At 42.0% G+C, this 22,613-nt stretch overlaps 1 protein-coding gene across 1 annotated transcript in view; it reads left to right on the top strand.

Annotated features, from left to right (window-relative positions):
• The first annotated feature begins 9,072 nt into the window (after positions 1 to 9,072).
• Positions 9,073 to 22,613, top strand: part of LOC121293560 (myosin-16) — a 223,628-nt gene continuing 210,087 nt past the window's right edge. Inside the window, exon 1 of the mRNA XM_041216592.1 lies at positions 9,073 to 9,145. The gene's annotated coding sequence lies outside the window, so the exon portion shown is untranslated. The remainder of the gene's footprint in view (positions 9,146 to 22,613) is intronic.

Here is a 22,613-nt window from a genome sequence, read left to right as displayed (position 1 = left end):
GCAGAGGAATTGGACGTCTATTATGAAGAGGAGACCGTTGGAGCCAGGAAACTGGAAACTTGAAGCTTCATGGGCTTTGGATGTAGGTAGGAAGAAAATGGACAAGGGGAGAAAAACATAGGCTGGGATTTTCTGGCTTCACTGTGGCAGGACCCACTGCTGGGGATACAGCAGGCCAGCCAAAAGCCCATTGACTTTCAGTGAGTCCGGACATCCCGACGGAAAAATCGCAGCCATAAAGTCAAAATTGGAAGAAATCAGCTCAGTGGGATAGGAACAGGCTGAAACAATGGGTCTATCAGGACAGTACTGTTTGTGATCTTAGAAAGGAGGTAGAAACATGCTCTTCAGAGTTGGAGGAATATGAAGTTTGATCCTGGGGAAGTTTCTGAGACAACGGAGTGCTGCCAGTTCAGAGGGAGATGGGTAAGAGTGCGTGAGGGGAGCAGAAAAATTGAGATGGCTAATTTCCTGCTGGCAGTTCCCAATAAAATGATCAAGCAAGGGTAAGAGGCCAGAGGGAGGGATCCAGGTGGAGGGGAGATATTGGAGATGGTTAAAGAGTGGGAGGAAAACTCCTGGCCAAAGAATTGTGTGCAGAGGCAGAGGCGATGTTGAGATAGAGTGAGTCAGTGCTGCTATAGAGAGAGGTTGAGAGTCTGCATGTGGTGGCACATGGATTTGAGATTGGACCTTAGGATGCGGTGAGAACAGTGTTTCGAGGAATTCTGAATGTCCAGGAGATATCTGTACTCATGGGTGGATATGAAACTCGAAATGTGGAATGTCAGTTGTATTCTGTAGTGAATATGTTGGAGCCGGAGACAATTGCTAAGGAAGGAGATGTAGCTGTGAATGCGAGTTTTGTAGATATAAGATTAAACACAAGACAGGAAGTAGCAAGGTGAACAAAGGTGACGGTGAACAAAGTAGAAGAGACAAATGGAAATCCTGTCTAAGAGCAGGACTTCTTCAAGGTGGGCATTCCTGGAAGAGAAGTGGCAGTGAATTAAACAATAGTACAACAGCGAAATACTGCACATGCTGGAAATTTGAAATAAAAACAGAAACTGCCAGAAATACTTAGCAGGCCAGGCAGCATCAGTGAAGAGAGAAACGGAGTTAACAGAGTGACCTCTCATCTGAACTGAGATAAGTGAGAAATGTAATAGATTTTGAGCAAGTGAAGTGGGAAGCGGGAGAATAAGAAAAGAGAAGCCTATGATAGGGTGGAGGGCAGGAGAGATTAAATGGCAAAAGATTTCAAAGGATCTGTGCTTATTTAGCTGATGTCATCCAGGGCAAAAGTTGGCAACAAGATGAGGGAAGGAAAATAAAAACATCATCCTTGTGATGGCCACTGTGTTCCACTAATGTCAAGATTCACACATGAGTAGCCGTAATTTAGCAAGCGAATAACACTGGGACAAGGTCATTGAAGATGCTCGTGGTCCATGAAACTGTGTCAATATGGAGGCAATATTCGAGGAAGGAGGGAGGGTAGAGAATTTGTGTGAAAATACATAAATAGAAGTGTGTTGGGAGTTGGTGGCTACCAAGGGACTTTTCCATGCTCTATTCACTGTTTCAGTTTGCCTGTGGGTGTCAGCACCTTTGGGTACATGAGGCTTTCATGGCAACTCAGTAGGTCATCCCCCACCCTCTCAGTGGCAGCAGAAACAATGCAATCTAAAAAATATATATTCTTCCACAGGATGTGGGCGTCGCTGGCTAAATTTCTTGTCCCTAATTGCCCTTGAGAAGCTGGTGATGAGCTGCCTTCTTGAACCACCGCAGTCCATGTAGTGTAGATACACCCATGGTGCCGTTAGGGAGGGAGTTCCAGGATTTTGACCCAGCGACAGTGAAAGAACGGCGATATATTTCCTACTCAGGATGGTGAGTGACTTGGAGGGGAACTTGCAGGTGGTGGTGTTCCCATGTTTCTGCTGGCCTTGTCCTTCTAGGTGGTAGAGGTCGCGGGTTTGTAAGGTGCTGTTGAAGGAGCCTTGGTGAGCTGCTGCAGTGCATCTTGTAGATGGTACACACTGCTGCCACTGTGCATCAGTGGTGGAGAGAGTGAATATTTGTGGAAGGAATGCCAATCAAGTGGGCTGCTTTGTCCTGGATGGTGTCAAGCTTCTGGAATGTTAGAGCTGCACTTGTCCAGGCAAGTAGAGAGTATTCCATCAAATTCTGACTTCTACTTTGTAGATTGTGAACAGTCTTTGGGGAGTCAGGAGGTGAGTTACTCGCCGCAGGATTCTTAGCCTCTGACTTGCTCTTGTAGCCATCGTATTTATATAGCTAGTCCAGTTCAGTTTCTGGTCAATGGTAACCCCCCAGGATGTTGATAGTGGGGGATTCAGTGACAGTAATGCCATTGAGTGTCAAGAGGAGATGGTTAGATTCTCTTTTGTTGGAGATGTCATTGCCTGATGTTTGTGTGGTGCAAATGTTACTTGCCACTTATCTGCCCAAGCCTGACTGTTGTCCAGTTCTTGCTGCAGCTGGACACTGTCTGCTTCAGTCGTTGCGAATGGTGCTGAACATTGTGCAATCATCAGCGAACATCCCCACTTCCGACCTTATGAAGGAGAAGGTAATTGATGAAGCAGCTGAGGATGGTTGGACCTTGAAATGTAGATGTCACGAGTGGAGCCAGCCGCCCTGATCTTCAGTCTTTTTCTCCCCGCTTGAGGTGATGGGCTCTTTATTTGGGTATGGTTCCATAGGCATGGGTTGTCCTCAGAGTGGCCATTGTTTATGTGTGATTCCTGCCAATAACTGTTTTCAGCAATCCCAATCACGGAGTTTCCTGATGTGCGTGGGCAGGCAATTCCAGCAGGGATCACCAGATGATGATCTGAAGCAGGAACTCTGGAGCTGATGGTGAGGCGTGTAGAAGGAGAGATACTGAGGTTCATCATAGTCACACGCATTAGGAATGTCCCACAGTCAGCCACTGATGTATGCTGAGTCCATAGATTGCACTGAGGGGAAACATTGAATTCCTGTGGTGGCCACGGTGACCAAAGGTTTAGGGAGGTGATGGTGGTGTAGTGGTAATGTCACTGGACTAGTAATCCAGAGGCCCAGGCCTGGGGACATAGGTTCAAGTCTCACCATGACAGCTGGTCTAATTTTTTTTAAAAAGTTCTGGAATTGAAAGCTAGCCTCATTAATAGTGACCATGAAACTATCACCGTAAAAATCCACCTGGTTCACTAAATGCCCTTTAGGGACAGAAATCTGCTGCCCTTACCTCAATTCTGGCCCCCCCATATGTGACTCCAGACCCACAGCAAAGTGATTGACTCTTAACTGCCCTCTGAAATTGCCATCGCTCAGTAGACTAAGGGCAATTAGGAATGGGCTAAAAAATGTTGACCTTGCCAGTGATGCCCAAATACAGTGAAAGAATAAATGAGCAGTACCCCCCAGGAGAATGTAGGTGAGGGAAATGCCCTGTGGAGCCACTGACTCTCCCCACAGAAAACTTGGTGCAGACAGAGGATAGGCCCTGCAGGATGCTTGTATGCCTGAGCTGCTCAGTGTGTAGACCCTCTGACTAATTGGATGCAGCTAATCATCCCCATAAAAGCTGAGTATGCTCCAGCAAAAGTTGGAAATTGAAAGCTGCAGCTGTGCGTTTTCAACAGCTGTGCACATAAAATCACTCTGAAACTCTTGCCCTTCATAGCCTGCATGCAAGGTAGATGCACAGGGGAGTGGCATAAATGGGGTAAGGTGCTGCCCACTTTATACAAATGATCGACCGCTGGGATTTGTGGCAAGGCCAAGGCAGACTCCTGTCCTGGAAGTCCTTCCCTGATGTAAATCAGTGGCAGTGAGAGCCTCCTGGAATTTCAGACACATCTTAACTTGGTGGTCACGTTGATGCTCATTGTTAGATTTGTGCTGCTGACTGTGTTCCATATCGAAATCCTGTTTTAAAAGAAAGTCTCAGGGAGACAGAAACCATTAGTATTTTTTCTGTTTGTAGACAATGAGAAAGGCAGTCAAGGACTTGAACAACTGGATAGAACCTGCACTGTATCTCGACAGATGCAGAGAGCTGTGCTTTTTTCTGAAACTTGTATGGAACTGGCTAGCTGCAAGTCTCTGATCAATGGAGCAGATGTGAATGTTGTACAGGCTAACAGGCAGTTCATAGGTCTTTCTTTCTTTCCTGCCAGACTATTGCAGGACTGTGAAAGCAACTAAGCAGAAAATCAGATCCCACTCATCTCCTGTGTTGACAGATGTTGATCCCATTTAGATTCAAATAATAATTTAATAAAAAGCAATTTGCTTGATAATATGCCAGATAAGGTAGTGTACCATGACTCTTTAATCCACAAATAATTTCAGGATAAATTCACTCATCTAACCACTTACTCAGTAAAATTCTTGGAACTGACAGGAGAAAATCATTTTAAAAAAACAAAGCCTACCAGAAACATTATGGAAGTATGAATGTGAAATAACATTCAGCACTTATTTGGAATTTTTTCATAACCCTTACTTTCCAAAGATGAATTTATTTATGGTGAGTGCAGGATTGTTGCCTGACTCCATTTGGTTTTCATTAGATTTGACTTACAGGTCTTATTTTTTGCATTCACATTGCAGTCTCTTGATTTCCCTCAACAGATGAGGAAGGAAAGAATGCAGAGACCGATTCCATGAACTGTGTGTCTGAACTTCCCTGTTATGTTGCCTTAGGATATCCACCTAGCTTTCATTACGTTAGCTTTGGCTGAACAGTCAGGGAGCTCTTACTTGTGGAGACCTCGGCTGGGATTTTTTGGGACCCAGCGGGAAAGGAGGAGGAGGAGCCAGAAGCGGGTGGTGAAAGCCCTCGTGCTCTGGCCAACACTTGCAGTAAAATCTCATGCTGGCTGGGTAGATAGGGTTGGTTGATCACTCAACGGCCGCATGTTATGGCGCAATGTTTAAAAGGCCCGAGCTCTGATCCGAACGGCCTTTCCCTCAGCAATCCACCCTGCAAACGTTCCGACAAGCCTAAGGCCCGTGAGGAGACTGCGACCCCCTTACCTCACTTCACCTCACCTCAGGTTCCTCTGCAGTGAGGCCCCTGTCAGGAGCACGATCTCCTCACCGGGACCTCGACCCCAAATCATTGGCTGCCCAACTTCTTTAAAACTTCACTACAGGGCTGCTGAGTGCATCAGTAACAACAGCCGCCCTCTGAAACTGCTGAGGCGGCAAGCCCCTGTGTGTCCTGTGCTCCTACTGTCAAATGAGGAAGGGCCTATAAACTGGATTCGATTGCCCCCTTAACAGACTCAAGTGCCTCTCCATTGCTGATTTTGAAAACACAGCCAGCATCCCCACACAGCTTGCTGTCCGCCACTCCTAAAATTGGGGGCCTGGATGTTGGGGCCTAACTCTATGCCATCTCATGCAACCATATGTTGCCCCCTCCACCACCTCCAATGCCACCCATTTTGGCACTGTAAGATCTGGCCCTCCTTGCTCTGCATTGATTGAATATACCATGAAGGTTTTCTTTTCCACATATCCCATGACTGAAGAACCTTAAGGAGCATTCAGGTGTAAAAAACACTCGCTTAAGATTTTAAGCTAATTTATTTACACCATTTTGAATATCAAATTACCTGTTCAGAAAAGAAAAGGATTTGTTGTTCAGTGCCTGTAGTCAGGTATACAGGTGGCTGGTAAACTGCATCAAAACCACTTGCAAAACCAGTTTAAAATTAGTCACTGGATAGTGTGTGAAATCAGCTCAAGCATATCTCTTTCTCTGCTTCTTGCAAAGAACCAACAGCCTTTTTCTTGGTATCTCCTCCATTGAGCACAGTTAAGATTAAGAATTCGGCAAACAAGCAGCACAGGAAGAATAAAAGCAAAATTCTGCAGATGTTAGAAATCTGAAATAAAAACAGGAATTGCTGGAAAAACTCAGCAGGCCCGGCAGCATCTGTGGAGAGAGAAACAGATCTAATGTTTTAAGTCAAATATGACTTCTTCTCTGCATATGCAGAGTGACATTTTCTGACACTATTATGTTGTCACTAGATTTACTTACCATATTCATATGGTTAAGCTACATAAACAATTGCCCTTAAGCCTGCTTTGGTAATGATTAATAACTTTTTGTGATTTTTGCAACTCATTTCAGTAGAAACCCTTTGAAACAATGATTAGTGAAATGATCATTATGAGATTTTAGGATGACCCCATTGCTACATTAATTTTATGTCAACATTGCTGTTCTGTTTCTCCAAGCTCTGCTTTACAAATTATGTGTTGGGTTTCAGAGTGCTGCTTGCTTTCTTTGGCTTCACATTGACGATGAGGAATTTGGATCATATTCTGAAAATATCATTTTTTTTTTATTCTGCCCTTCTGTGTTGAAAGTTTGAGAATTTAGAATTTGGTCTAGAATCAAGTTTTGAAAAGTGACCTGCGGAGAGTTACATATTGCCCGAGGGTTTATTGGACACATTATTGATCTATATTTAGCATGTTCCTCACTGGCTTGTTGTCAATGGGCCAAACATTGCCATGTGTGAGAGCAGTGCCCTACACTATGGAGTGATGGAACATGGTTCTGTGCCTTTGATTCCTCACATAGAGAGCCCCTGAGTAGAACACTCCACTGTGACCAAGAAATAAGGACTAATTCTGGCACTAATATTAGGTCTGGTCAGTAGTGAATTCTGGATGTGAAGCTTGAAACATCAGGAAAGAGAAAGAAAAGAAAATCAACAGCTTCAAAATGTGGTGCTTAAGAAGGGCCCCAAGGGTAAGCTGGGTGGAGAAAGGAATGAATGAAGAAGTACTGACTGAGGCCGGAAGAACAAGGGAACTCATTCATCAAAAGAAGACAAATGGAGTTCTTTGGACAGGTTATCCGTACAGAAGGGTTGGAGCCTAATCACCCACTGGAAGGATTAATGGAGGAAGAGCAAGAGGCTGACAGTGAAGGAGGTAGTTAGGCAACATTAAAGATTGGCTTAACCAGAACTACAACAATGAGGTCGTCCACTGTTGCTATGATCAGAAAGTTTGGAAGACCATGTTGCCTAAAGCACCCGACATGGCACTTTGATGATAGGACCAATATTTAATGGTTCAATTTTAACAGAGCCCTTTAACTTGTTGCATAGATATTGGTCCCCACTTCTTCATTATAGCCCCTTATTTTGTTCTGTGCTGGAGAGTTGGGAACAGATTAGAACCAGCACCAAAACCCAATTTAGTCAACATCCCACAGTGGGACAGGTCAAGAACAGAGACACAGCTAGATGCTCGGAAGCAGAAAATCTGCTGAGGGTCGCAGGTGAAGAGGAGGTTGACTGGAAAGGGCTTGGACACCTTTTATAAATAACACTAACTGCAAGAATATTATAACTTCATATGAAAATCATATAATACAAGATGGAGCAGCGTGACCTCACAGTTCACCGATTCTTATGTTGCCAGGCATATCCCCAGAATATTTCCCTGAAACCTAATGTAGTTTTGTAAAGAAGTCCAGTATCATAGAGAGAACATGTAGATGAGGGTGGAACTCAGCAAACCAGCACATACTTTAATAATTCACTCATTATTTAATGATGAACAGATGCTATTCGTTTGGTCTGGTATATACACCTCACACTGTGATTTTTCTTATTTATTGAGAGACGATTACTTACAGATGGAATATTTCCTGGCCCTTGAATATTAAAACTCCAACAGTGTGCTTGTTTTCCATTATTTTCAGCCCTGTTTATCATTTTCTTGATTCAAGAGGTTTGTACTTTTGCAGACGTTGGCGTTTTTTGAACCACAGATAACAAATTTTGAAATTGTTTTGTCTGAATTGATAATCATCTTTGAAGTTGTTGGCTGCAATCAGCACTGTCTGTCCACCAGTTTCCAAACAAATAAGGCCAGCTACAGCTCAGCCAAATGTCTGTACCCACGTGGCATTAGCAATCGTGTGCAATGCTCTCTAAAAGCTTTGAATGGCTGTGCATTCTGCAAACACCACCACCGCCACCCCCCCTCCCCGACCCCCACCCCTCCACCACCACTCCCTCACCCCCGCTGCTACTTTCTACCTTTCTTTGATTCAGAGCGATCTTGGAAGAAAATGTAACTCTTACAGACTGTTTAAGTTGCCGAAATACGAAGGCAATTAAGTCATTTGGTGCATTTTTGGAAAATAATTAATTTGTACTGGCAGAAAGGAACAAAACATTGAAAGGCAACTAGATGTAAAAATATCTTGCTGTTGGTGCAGTGTTTCATATATTTTAATGCTTGTTTGATTCAGTTATTGCTTCTATATGTATAATTTATATGGGAAGAAAGAAGCAAAAAGAGCTTTTAGATTTAGACTTAATTACGTCTTTTTTTCTCTACTGAAACTTTCAGACCTCAAGGTAAACTATGTAGAAAAGAAAGATATAACTTGCATTTATATTATGCTTTGTACCTTGCTGTGCACAAATTGACTGCTGCATTTCAGTGACTACACTTCAAAAGTACTTCATTGATGATAAAGCACTTTGCGATGTCCCGAGATCGTGAGAGGTGCTATATAGATGTAAGTCTGTCTGTCTTTCTTCTTTACTCCCATTCTTTCACTGTACTTGTACCTTGTGGAATTCTGTATCTCTCTGTTCTCCCCTTTCACCTTCCTGGAGTGTAAACAAGGTTTCTGTCATTCGCAGTGGGCTATCAGACAAAGTAAAGGGCCTGACAGATTGGTGATACACAACGATATTGGACCTCACACACAAAATACTCTTCCAATTAGTGCATTAGAATGCAATCCATCAGAGTATAATATAATATATGGAGATAAATAATTCAAATTCTGCTTTTTGTAGGAAAAATAATCATGATCTATGTTTTGATCTAACTGATGACACAGATTCTAATAAAGCTGTAATAAAGCTAACCAGTTCAGTCATATTGAAACAATAATTTAATGTGGCCATGATTTTACTATTAAGTACACCACTAGATTCAGATCCCATTGAATCTGTTTTCAAGCCTTTTATCTTTTCTGCAGCACAGACTGGAAGATCTACAAGTTGAGGAGGACAAAGTAAACCATCTGATCAAAACCAACGGTAAACTACAAGCACAGAGAGAAGAGGTGAGGCCGTCACTCAAAGATAAGTGTGACTTCCTTTGACTCCTAGTTAGAAATCCAGTCCTTAAATGAACAGGAAAATATTCAGCAGGTCTGGCAGCATCTGTGGAGAGAGAAAGAGTTAACATTTCAAACCAAATGACTCATCTTCAGAACAGTACTGAACTCATAACGTTAACTCTGTTTCTCTCTCCACAGATGTTGCCAGACCTGCTGAGTTTTTCCATCATTTTCTGTTTTTATTTCAGATTTCCAGTATCCGCAGTATTTTGCTGTTATGCCAAATGGGCAGCCTTGCTTTGAATAGGTCAAGGCGATAGGCAAGTCTATTGCCACACCCTCTCTCAAGATTTACATATGCCTATTCCTATTCGAGGGATATAATTTGATTTCAAAGTGGAAGCAAGACATTGTGAAACTGTGAATAGTCAGTAAGTTAATTGTCCAAGACCGATTATGACAAAGATTGCAAATGTACATTTTTTTACAGAACATTCTCTGACAACCAATGTAATGTTCCTCGTTCCCTCAGTAATAAATAAACCTTGTAAAGCAATTACACACCCCAGGATGAAATTATTCTAAATGCAAGACGAATGTGTTAAATGAAATTTTGTTTGCCTCTCATTTTCAATGTATTTTCACACACGGTTCAACCTATTTAAAGAATAGAAATATGGTGGGACATTTCACCTTGCCCCTCCTGAGTTTGCTAGATGATTGAACTTGTCAATAAGTGCGTTTAGGACCTTTTACAATTTTATTGTCAATAGTGAGAAATATCCTTAAACATGTACAGATAAAGATTAATGAGGTGCAGATTAGTTTTATAGTCCAGGTTAAAGATACAATGAGGCACAGGTAATTTAAATCGCAAGATACACGTTACTTATGTACTTAGACAAGTTAATTAAGGGGCGAGATAAAAGATAATTACGTAGCAAGGATCACGTTAGTAATAAGACAGTCAGGTTAATTTTGTAGTGACATACAGGTTAGCTATGTAGTGAAATACAAATTAGTTATGTAGTGAGATACAGCCTAATTGTCTTATTAATGGCACATTAATTATGTAGTTCTACATGTTACTTTTGTTGTGAAGGATGAATGGAGGGACAGTTGTTTAATTTATTTCATCAAGGCACAATATATTCTAACAGTTTTTGCTTCAAAATTTGGCATTATGAATATTGGAGAACAATGACCAAAGTGCTGTTTAATGATTTCACTGAAAGTGTCATTATTTGCCCTCCTGTGTTTAAGGCACTGGCTGCTGCACTGAGGGTAAAGAGTCTGCGATTCAAAGAAAGTCTTCACAGTAACTGATCTTAGTGAGTTGTGGTAGTTTTACATTTGACTTGAGGCCAATCAAGCGAGCCCTGGAATTGGGGAAACCCATATGAGTCTCACTCAAAAGGAAAAGGGCCTTGAAAATGGAGATAACACATAGCAGTCAGAATTGTTGACACCATTGACATCAGTGTCTTCAGCCATCTAGACCCTGTGGTCTAAAATTCCTTTCCTGGTGTTCATCGTATGTTTCTCTGTGCTTTTCCAAAATTCTTCTCAGAAGTGGCTCTGTCACTTAAGCCTTCTTCCACCCAAACTCTCTCCCTAACTTGGCATTCTGTTCTTTTTACCCTTCTGTCAGTAAGGAACAAAGTTACATTTATATAGCACCTTTCTTGACCTCATGGCATGCCGAAGTTGTTTTGCTGCCAGTGAAGCACTTTTGAAGTGTAGCCACTGTTGTAACATAGGAAACGAGGCAGCCAATTTGTGCACAGCAAGCTCCAGAGGCAATGGACCAGATAACATGTTTTAACGTGGTGATTTGAGGAGTAAATATTAGCCAGGACAGCATGAAGAGCTCCTCTGCTCATCTTCAAAATCGTGGCACTGGATTTTTTTATGTGCATCTGAGAGTGCATCAGGTTACCGTCTCATCTGAAGGACAGCATTTCTGACAGTGCAGTGCTGTGCACAAGAGTGTCAGCCTGGATTAACGGCTAAATTGCTCAGCGTGAATTTGAAGCCACAACCTCCTTATTCAGGGACAAGAGTACTGCCAATTTAACCACATGACTTGTAAAGTGCTTTGGAAAGCGGGCTTGTGCATTAATGGTAATGTATAAATGCAGCCTAGTATAGGATTGCAAATTGAAATTAGTGGCTAATTACAGTTGTACAAACTCTGAGATTCTTTGGCCTGTGCATATTCACAGCTAGGTCAGCTGTAATAAGCTGTATTTTTCCCCCTGCGAAGAAATAATAGATAATGAATTAAAGTAAAGTACTATTAAACTGACCTCTACAGCCGATTAGCACAGATCATTATAAATATGAAATACCACACAAACACATGGGAGTTATGGTTTTAGCAAATTAACAGCCACTAAAGCAATGATCATTAAAACCATGTTCCATGGCATTTATAATTGAATTGCCAGACCAGTGATGCTTAAAACTATGGCAAGTTGGCCAGACAAACATTGGTTGAACTTCCAAAAATAGCACATAATTGCAAATGGGAGCCAAGATTTTGAAAGTAGCTCCCATTGTGTTGTGGTGATCAATTTTCTTTAGCTTCATTGAGGCAGTTCACTTGAGCTCCAGTCTGCTGTCCAGGGGGATAGAAAGCAATCAGATTCACAGTCCAATAAAAAGAAATAAGTGCAAATGCAGAAATCTGAACTAAAACCAGGAAGCACTAGAGCTAAACAATAGGTTCAGCATAATCTTTAAAGAGAGAAGACATTTTATCGTTCTCAGACTAGATCTGCACAGAGCGCGGAGCTGAAAATATGTTTGGTCAGCTTACAGTGGGCTCTCTTCTATGTGGGGAAGTGCCCTTTCTATGATGAGTGGAACCATAGATTAGGTGACAACCTTCCAAAGCATCAGTGTTCTGTCTGCATATATGGTTGGCACTTCATCCCCCTTCCATATAAATATTCGGCAGGACACCGGGGAGAAACTTTCCTTTGAAATGGTGCTGTGGGATGTTTTCTGTGCTCATGCTCCGATGGTAGAATCGGCTTGTATGGGTAAAAAGAAGGAAGAAGACTTGCATTTATACAGTGCCTTTTACGATCTTCCAATCTATCAAAGTGCTAACATGAAGCACAGTGAAGTGTATTCACTGTTGTAATGTAGGAGTCAAGTAAATAAGGCTGTTTAGTTTAAAATGTGGTCTCCATCCTTTGCTCAGTATATTAGTTTTTGGGCAACATGTTCCAGTCCTGCTTATGTAAGGAAAATCTTCACCAAAGGATTTACACAAATCAGCGGCTATAGGTCATGAAGCATTTTACAGATGATCACCTGACTAGAATGTATGTGGTTTTGGTTTCATGTCACTTAGATTTGCGGTGATATGAAGGGGTTGGAAGAGCTGGTTTATTTGTTTCTGCAATGCACAGTAATTGAGGTTGCTGGTAACAATATTTAATGTTGTGCCCATAATTTTGATGAATGGTACAACAACAACTTGCATTTATATAGCACCTTTAACATTGAAAAATGTCCCAAGGTGCATCATAGAGCTGAAAGCAGACAAAAGTAGTAATACCTTTGAACTCCCTTTAAGCTCCTGGATTCCCTCCCTAAACCTCTCAATCTCAACCTCAATCTCTCTTTCTTCCTTGAAGACACTTCTTCAAACCTACCTCTTTTGTCAAACTTTTGATAATTTGCCCTAATATCATATTATGTGGCTTGAGGTCAAATTTTGCATAATAATGCTCCTGTAAAAGCTCTTGCGATTTTATTTTGTTAAAGGTGTGATAATACAAGCTGTAGTTATGTAAATGCAGGGAGCCAATTACAAGTCCTTGGTCCATGTTGGTCTCCAGCTAAAAGTCCATCTTGGTTCATCCACCACGAACTGAGTGTCCACATAACAATGAAGCCCAGCACACCTATGCAACCCATATTGCAAAATAATTGATCAACTGAATAGATGGTCCCAGTCTTAGTGACATTTAGTGTTAGAGATGAGGGTGGTACAGGCAGGCAATAGGGGATTAAGGAGATGGATACAGAAAAAAAAATCTGTGGGGTTATCTTTGCATTCCAGGATGATCCTGGGATAGTGAATAGTTTTGGCAGAGGAGAGCTAGGCCCTATTGTGCTTAATGGACTGAAGTGAGATGCATTGCCATCTGGCGCAAGCTTAATTTTGTCTGGAACAAAGATTCCAACGCTGCTTCAGATAAGCTCAGTGGATTTCCACCTGTCCTCATTATGCATGCTTGATTGAGAGCCCAGAAAAATAAAATCATTACTCAGCAGGAATCTGTTTGACAAGTGAAGTGTATTGCTTAACTTTGCTTGATTGACATCTTTAAGTGATTATAATAGGTTGTTCATTGTGTCATCTCTTATGTCAACGTCTCAATGTTTATTTGGACAAGATTAAGAGGTGCGAAGTGTTTGAAGCCTCTGTTATTGATGCTTTAATGGTCAGTCTGATTGACAGGGTTGTAGGAACAGCAGTTATTTTCAAAGAACATTTCTGAATGGCTGTTTTTTTTCCCCCAGTAATTAAACACTTGCCATGTTGTTATATGTCTCATTGGTTATATACATATTGCATACAGAGTGGATGGGCATGGAAGGGGCTTATGTTGGCATTAAATTGACATGGAAAGTATGAAGGGCAATGGAAAGTGGCTGGGGCGCATAAATTGGCATTGGGTTTGGCAGGGAGGGTACGACGGGCCATGAAGAATGGTGGGAGCATGAGCTGGCAATGACTTGGCATGGAGAGTATGAGGGGGGCATGGTGAGTGGGTGGGGGTGGGAGGGTGGTGAGGTGGTTTGAGGGGTGAAGGCTAAAGGGTCTACCTGCTTTTATTACAAGTAGGACAAAGTCCCAGAGAACTGAGGTGGGCCTTCTAAACAGCCTGCCTTGGCACTCTCACACCTCTGTGGCCACCTAGGAACTGCTTTCAGGGTTGGAGGGTCTGTTTCTATCCCGCACCCTGCCTCCCCCACCACCCCGTGCAAAGATCGTGTGCGATTGGGTGCTTTGAACCAAGGCGGGTCTGCTGAGTCGGGAAATCGCCTGACTCGAGGCATCTGTCTTGGTAGCAAAAATCCGACCCTTCATGTCTGCAATTAGCTGTATTCTCATTGAATGTAAATATCCCTTTAAATGACATAGTGACTGAACAGAGAACCATGTGTTCAGATGTTACTCTTTCATTTCTTGGAAGTAAAAGTAAGTTCAAATCAACAGTTTAATCTGAATGCAAGATAAAACCACTGCTTTAGATGATTAAACATCAAAACAATGTTGTGGCTCTCCAGGGAATGCTTGGTTACTCCTTTACCAGCAATCTAATTAGGGAAGTGAAGCGGAGATCCTTGGCTCTCAGAAACACTCACTGTATTTAGGTTTAACCTTAGGTACTGTGTGAATACTATCTGGGTTTACCTTTGCACCATGAATCGGAAGGAGACAGATGACCTGCGAGAGCCAGATTTGGCCTTAACCATTTCTGATAACTGTTTTAATTCAATCATATTGCGCATATGAACCAAGTATTTGCATGATGGCCAATTCTACCTGGTGTTGTTGCTAACTCTGAGCTTCACTAGCAGTGAGTCAAGTTTGGAAAACTGGGTCTTTAGTGTTACATCTCCAGCCCATGCTTCTGTCTAATGAGGCTTTGCCACTGGGAATAAAATCTTTTGAACTTAGCCATTATTTATCACTCTTTTAATCTATTGTGTTAGCCACACACTTAGTCTGTCAGTACACCCACATCGCTTCCTTATATCTCGCCAGTTTTGCTTCCACCCTTGTAACGTCTCCCTGGCTGGGATGCAGTTCCATGGGTGTCGATTCAATATCTCAGAAGGCTGGCCATTATTCAAGCATAATTCTTGATGGTTGATATTGGTGGGATGGTCAACCACAAGGGGCATTATGGGTGATCCCAATTTTATTCTGAACTAATGGTCAAATATATGCACTTCAAGCAGGGCAGCATCTTTTCACTCTCCCAAACCCAAGGACACTAGGGCCAATTTTAGCACCCTTTACATCTTAGATCAATTAATGTGACACAAACCAGGGTTTAAACCCGTACTTATCGTGCAGTGCTTTGCTGGGTAACTTTCAGGATCCTTAAAGGGGCTGTGAGCAGAGCTCTGCTCCTGGATGGATCAGTCCCTGAAGGGACTTGACAGGGTGGATGCTGAAAGGATGTTTCCCATTTTGGGAGAGAATAGAACTAGAGGTCACAGTTTAAAAATAAGGGGTCTCCCACTTATGAAGGAGATGTGAAGTAATTTTTTTTCTCAGAGGGTCATGAGTCTTTGGAATTCTCTTCCCTGGGGAGTGCTGGAGGCAAAGCCATTGAATATTTTTAAGGCAGAAGTAGGTAATTCTGTTTTAGTAGGTAGATTCTTGACTAAGAAGGGAGTCAAAGGTTATTGAGGGCAGGCAGAATGTGGAGCTGAGGCCACAATCAGATCAGCCATGATCTTATTGAATGGCAGAGCAGGCTTGAGGAGCAGAATGGCCTACTGGTGCTCCTAATTCACATCTTTGTATGTATGTTTATATGGCTAATGCCTCATGGTAGGAGAGTGCAGGCAGGAGCATTCCACCCCACATAACAGCAGAGAAACTCCCTACAAAGCTATAAAATTAGCCAGCAGGTTCAGTAGGCCACCTGCACACATGCAAAATGTGGCTTTGCAGCAGACTGGAGTAACCTATTGCAGTGTCACAGGGTACTTGCTTTTAGAGATCTTTAGTGTCAGATTGGTGCCTGGTTGTGGGATTGGTGGAGGATTGGTGTTGGGGGGAGTGCAGTTGGATGTTGAAACACTTCCCGGAATTTGAGTGATTGTTTTTTTTAATCAGGCTACCCTTTTTTCTGAAAGAACGTGCCTTAGATCACCTGGTCGAACAAGTAAAGGATCTTCTTCCAAAGCCAGTCAGCTCCACAACTCAACCAGTAAAAAACAGTTAGCTGGGGTGGGGTTTCCAAATATTCACCAGGATATTGCAGTGAATGGTAGCGAAGTTAGTGATAGACCAAGGCCTAGATTTCACCTTTTAGGACTTTTGTCCGACAAGGTTGCTTTTTCTTTTCGTCAATTTTATTTGCTTTGTTAGATTAATGGAATTAATAATGTTTCCATTTGAACCCTATTATGAAATTCCAATTTGAATAATAGACCTTATGAAATAGCTTTGTTTAGCCTGGCAAGTGCATATCCAAAGCCCCTACTAAAACACTCCAACGCCACTGATACCTAAGACTCAAACTATAGTTTAACTGCACCCTCGGATTTCTGGACTTGAACTGCACCATCAGCAAAAGGCACTTTTGTGCTTACTGTTAAACAGAGGTGACACTGTACAGAGATACTGGAGGAGCCATAAGGGAAGAGGGTAGGCAATTAGTAACTTTAAACCTCTTTGTTGGCATAAGCCTGCCTTTAGGTTTGAACAAAATGTAACCTAATTGACATTCATTATTGTATTTAATTGCCTTTGATACCTTCATAAAGTAAAAGCTTACACCAGTCTCTTTTTAAATCTTTTATTGAGTGATTCGCAAGCTCACAAAAGCTTTGTTTCCAAGAAAGTGGATTGGGAGGAAAACTTGTTTCCAAGAAAGCTCTCTTCCAAGAGAGCATCTCCTGTCCCTGAATAGCTGGTGCATGTTCCCCTCTCACTGATTCTGTTGCTGTTCTCGACATTTCCGCCAGTGATTTCTGCCAGCTGTTGCCAAAGCCCTTTGACCTAGATTCTTGGTTATCCGCCAACTTTCATTGTCCGCTGGAGTCACCTTACACTCGATCCCTCTCCAAACCTTCTGTCAGCTTGATAATAACTCACTTAAAATTGGAAAAACTTTACTGATGCCATTTATTTCAAAGGTTAGTGCCAGCATTCAAATGATGTTGATTAGGAAATTGAGGCCACTGTATAAAGTGAGGATATCGAAGAGGCTGCGCTACTCTGTCTGGATATCCTGCTCTCCCAGCTATTCTTGTTGCTAAGCAACAGCGTCGATAAATTGGAGCACGGAAAATGGAGTTGCACTGTGTCAACTTTGGAGAGGGAACTAAAGAAGCAAGGGCAGATCTTATGTATGAAAGGGTTAAGCCAGAAAAGGGGGAGGTCAGGAGAGGGTCATGGGAGTTTACAAAACTGTAAATCGTACTTAAATCAGGTAGAGCAGAATGCTTCAAATTAAGCTAGGGACTCAGGACCAGAGTGCAAAGTAATTAAATTAGTTTCAAATGGTTTGAAAGCAGCTTTAGGAAGAGGATTTAATTGTTTGGAACAATCTGCCAAGTCGGGGACTGAAAGCAGATACCTATGGGACATTCTGTGTGAGGTTACATCCTATAGCAGGAGAATTATGTTGCTGGAAGTGGCGAGCTTTGATGAGTGAAGTGGTCTTTTCATTTCTTTGATGTCCTTTATATTCATCTGACCATTTTAAAATAAATTACAATTGAACAAGATAGTTGTTTGGTAGTACAGAACTTGAGTATTGCTGAAAAAGAGACATGTTGAAGATTTTCAGCTTGCACTCATCAGGACACTTCACAAGTATACCAATATAAGGGGGAAACAACAATTTGTACTGTATGAGAAGAGAATGCTGATTGGTTGACAAGTGGACTTGCTAGAGGTGTTGCCATGGAGGAAGCACCAGTGATGGTGACTGACAGTTAATTGCCAAGCATTGTTTGAAATTTAAACCAACTTTACCCTGATTAGTCAAGGCATTGCCCTGAAGAATGAATCAGAGAATAACTGTCACTTATTTTGTTTAGCTGAAACAGGTACAATTAGTGTACATGATCTTTCTGTCTGCAAAGAACAGGACCCTGTATTCTTGCAAAATGTCCAGATGACTGCAAGATGAAAAGCTTTGAAATGTCTCTTTATTTCAGCAATGTAATAAAGGCTATTACTCAGCTTAAAATGAGGGGTCTCCCATATGAGGAAGAATTTAGTCTCTCAGAGGGTTGTTAGTCTTTGGAATTCTCTTCCACAGAGAGCAGTGGAGGCTGGGTCATTGAGTATATTCAAAACTGAGACAGATTTAGCATCGACAAGGGATTTAAGGATTATAGAGGACAGACAGGAAAGTGGAAATAAGGCCACAATCAGATCAGTCATGATCTTATCAAATGGCAGGGCAGGCTCGATGGGCCGAATGGCCTACCCCCTACTCCAATTTCTTATGATCTTATATTCATTTACATTAAAAACAAGAGACAAAATATATTGCCATGCTTAGAACATCTGTGGTGTTACAGTTGACTATTGATGGAATTAAGAATGGCAATGTCTGTGCTGTGGACAGTGTTAAAAAGGACCTTTAACCTTTTAAACCTTTAAAGCTGCGTTAAGCAACAGTGAAGGACTGATTCACCGATCTGGGCAAAGTGAACAGCACAGGGGGAGTGCTTGTCAAGAAGCCACGGATCAGCAGCTGACATATTTTTGTTTATTTAAAGTAATGGACAGGAAAAGGACCAACATTTTCCAACCAGTACTTGTAAGGTTAGTAGCCAAACTCTTTACATGTTCTGATGATACTACCTTGTCCACAATTTGACATTTACCAGTTTTAATACCCAGGTGAATGCCTCCATTAAAATTATGGATAAATTAATATCATGCAGTTAAACCCCTGTCCCAATATCACAAAAGGCAGGTTAACAGGTTCATCAGAGCTACATATGTCATTGAGTGTATCACAGTAGTTCTGGATAATTTTTATTTCATTATTCTTCAAGATGTGGGTTTCATTGGCAATACTGGCTTTTATTCCCATCCATAGTTGTTCTTGAGTTTTAAAGTAGGGAAGTTTTACTGCATATGTGCAGAGCCTTGGTGAGACCATATCTGGAATACTGTACACAGTTTGATCTCCTAATTTGAAAAAAAAGTTATAATTGCATTAGAACAGTACAGAGAAGGGTCACTCGACTTATTCTTGGGATGAGGGGCTTATCTTATGAAGAAAGGTTGGGCAGGTTGGGCCTATACCCATTGAAGTTTAGAGTCTGAGAAGTGATCTTACTGAAATATATAAGATCCTGAGGGGACTTGATAGGGTAGATACTGGGAGGACATTTCCTCTTGTGGGAGAGACTAGAACCAGGGGACACAGTTTAAGAATAAGAGGTCCCCCATTTAAGATGGAGATGAGGAGAAGTTTTTTTTTCTCTCAGAGAGTCGTTAGTCTGTGGAATTCTCTTTCCCAGGAAGCAGTGGAGGCTGGGTCATTGAATTTATTCAAGGTAGAGTTAGACAGATTTTTGATAGATCAGGGAGTCAAGGGTTATGGAGGGCAGAAGGCAAAGTGGAGTTGAAACCACAACCTGATCAGTCATGATCTGCTGGCAGAGCAGGCTTGAAGGGCTGAATGGCCTACTCCTGGTCTAAGTCCTATGTTCCTAAAGTGGTGGTGGACCACCTTCTTGAGTTTCTGTAATGAAGGTACTCCCACTCTGCTGTGAGGTAAATTGTACCACATGTTTGACCCAGAAGCACTGAAGGAACATAATATATGTTCAAGCAAGGGTGTGTGCCTTGGAGGGAATCTTGAAGGTGATCGTGTTTCCAAGCAGTTCCTCCTCTTGTCCGTTCAGGTGATAGAGATCGCAGATTTTAAAGATGCAGCTGAGAAAACAGTGAAGCCTTGTTGCAGCGCATTCTATAGATAGTACACACTGCAGCCACAGTACATTGATGTTTAAGCTAGTGGGTAGAATGCTGATCAAGTAGACTTCCTTGTCTTGGATGGTGTTGAGCTTCTTGAGTATTGCTGTAGCCGCAGCCATCGAGGTAAGTGGAGTACTCGATAACATTCCTGACTTGGGCTTTGTGGGTGAGTATTTGAGGAGGGGAGCCACTAGATGCAGAATACCCAGCCTCTGACCTGCCCTGGTAGCCACCGGGTGATCTCCAGGATGTTGATGTTGAGCGACGAAGCAATGTTGATGTCACTGAATGTCAAGAAGAAGTGTTTAGACTTGCTGACACTTGGTGGGAAGCTATTTGCCACTTAACAGCCCAAGCCTGAATGTTGTTCCACTCATGCTACACGTGGCCTTCCTGCGTCGCAACTGAGCTGTTGCCAGTGGAACGGAACACTGTGCAATCATCAGCAAATGGCCTCACTACCAATCTTATGATTGAGGGAAGGTCATTGATGAAGGCGGGCCTATGATACAGCTGTGAGGAACTGCTGCAGGAAAGTTGTGGAGCTGAGATGATTGGCCAGCAACAACCACAACTATCATTCTTTGAGCTAGGCATGAGTCTGACCACGAGAAAGTTTTCCCTATGATTCCCGTTGACTTTATTTTCCGGGAATTCTTCGGCCACATTCGGTCAAATGCTACCTTACAGTCCTCTCACTTCATCTCTGAAATTCAGCTCTTGTGTCCTTGATTATACAAGGCTGTAATAAGGTACAGCTGAATGATGCTCAATTTAGGTTCCACCACGATCAGAGAGTAGATTATTAGTGAGGAAATGTGACTTGACAGCATTGTTGGAGTCTCCTTTCATCACTTTGCTGATGGTTGGAAATAGGCACATTCATTGGGTTGGATTTGTCCTATGTTTTATGTGAAGAAAAATAGCTTTCACTCGAAACAAACAGTTTTTATTGTAAAATATCACAAGTTCTAATAGGTATGGTAAGTTCTTAGGAGGGATTAATTATTCAGCTGACCCATGTGAGGAGCAGTCTGCAGTTCCTGATTTGCTGTCTATTAGTGTGAATGAATAGTAAATCGGAGACCGAAGGCCTGCGATTTCACAAGTAGCGCTTCCTGCGATTGCCCTTTCTTAGGTAGTCATCCCTTGTTACCTTGATGTAACCTTTGTACAGAAATGTAAAAACAGCATTTAAAAGTGGGAAGAAGTTATGGTGTCACCTCTGCAATGTTGTCCATACCTGTCTTAGTGACTAAACTTGTAACAGTGTGGCATTATTAACTGGGTGCTGATGCTATTCTTGATTATTGTAAGTTATGTCAGGCTAAGTGTTGGCAGACAGCACCCAGCCAAGTCCAGCACATTCTTGTGTTTCTGTCAGACAAGCTGACCTTTGTGTTTCAAGTGCAAAGATCAAATCAGTTCTGGTTTTGACTGCTTTACTCAGCAGTGTTAGTCACTGCTTCATACAGGAAACATTTACTGAAAAGCCTTGCTCATATGTTTAACTTTTCACGTTTATACTAAAAGCAGGACAGATTTAAACTGCCAATGATATTGTCCAAAAGAAACAATATATAATACACATTTCTCAATTACTTTGGACAAAGGTAATTGTCCATGACTGAAAGTTGGGTTCAGTAAATGCAATCAGTGAAGGATTTAAGGGAACTCTTTCCCCACTGCATGTTCCTGGTGCATAGCCTTGATCCCCTGACATGTCAGGAAATTGTGGGGAATGCATTTGTGATTCCTCAGTGTGTGTTGCTGATGGATAAGGCTCCATCTCATAAGCACGGATTTGGAAAATGGTCTTTAAAATCATTCTTTGAACTTTTTAAATTACATCCTGAGATTAATGAATAAAAACCCCTTTCAACTCTATTGGTGAGTGATTCTTTGGTCTGAGTTATATGGCAGGATCTGATGGATTCTTTTGCTGCATCACATCATTTGGAGCAAATTAGTGTCCATTTAAACCTGTTGTTGGACTGCACGGAGACTGTTCCCCACAAGACCCTTACTGCAAACAATACTTAACATTGTAGTTCAAAAGCTACAGTCTTGTTAAACTGTGGGATTACCATTATTCAGTCACAAAAATATTACTTGATAAAGGGGTGATGGTGGCATAATGGTCTTGTCACTGACCTAGTAATCCAGAGGACCAGGCAAACGCCTTGGGGATGAGTTCAAATCCTACTACAGCAGCTGGTGGAATTCAAATTCAATTAATAAATCTGGACTAGTAAATTAGTCTCTGTAATATCAACAATTGTTGTAAAAGAAAACCCATCTGGTTTACTAATGTCCTTTAAGGAAGGAAATCTGCCATCCTTACCTGGTCTGGCTTACATATGACCCCAGATCCATAGCAAATGTGGTTGATTGTTAACTGCCCTCTGAATTGGCCAAGCAAGCCACTCAGTTCAAGGACAATGCTGGCCTTGCCAGTGATGCCCACATCCCACAAAAGAATAAAGAAAAAAAAAGGAAGTTGGTAAAGCCCGGTGAACTACTGAACAACATGTGCCAGCAAGATCCAGTTTTGATCCGTCGTAAGAGTTAATATGCCAGGTTGTTCTTTAATGACCAGTTGCTTTATTGATATTGACTGAGGACAAAACCCCTTCCTGTCCCAACCCACCACAGAGGATTAGTGTGCTTATTAATTGAGCATACACAAGAAGCATAACCACCCCAGATGGCTGTTACTATTTGTGGAACCATACCAAAGCATGAACCAAGAAA

The sequence above is a fragment of the Carcharodon carcharias genome, chromosome 22 (genome assembly GCF_017639515.1).
Source record: "Carcharodon carcharias isolate sCarCar2 chromosome 22, sCarCar2.pri, whole genome shotgun sequence".
Lineage (NCBI taxonomy): Eukaryota > Metazoa > Chordata > Chondrichthyes > Lamniformes > Lamnidae > Carcharodon > Carcharodon carcharias.
This window is presented reverse-complemented; position numbering and strand designations above follow the sequence as displayed.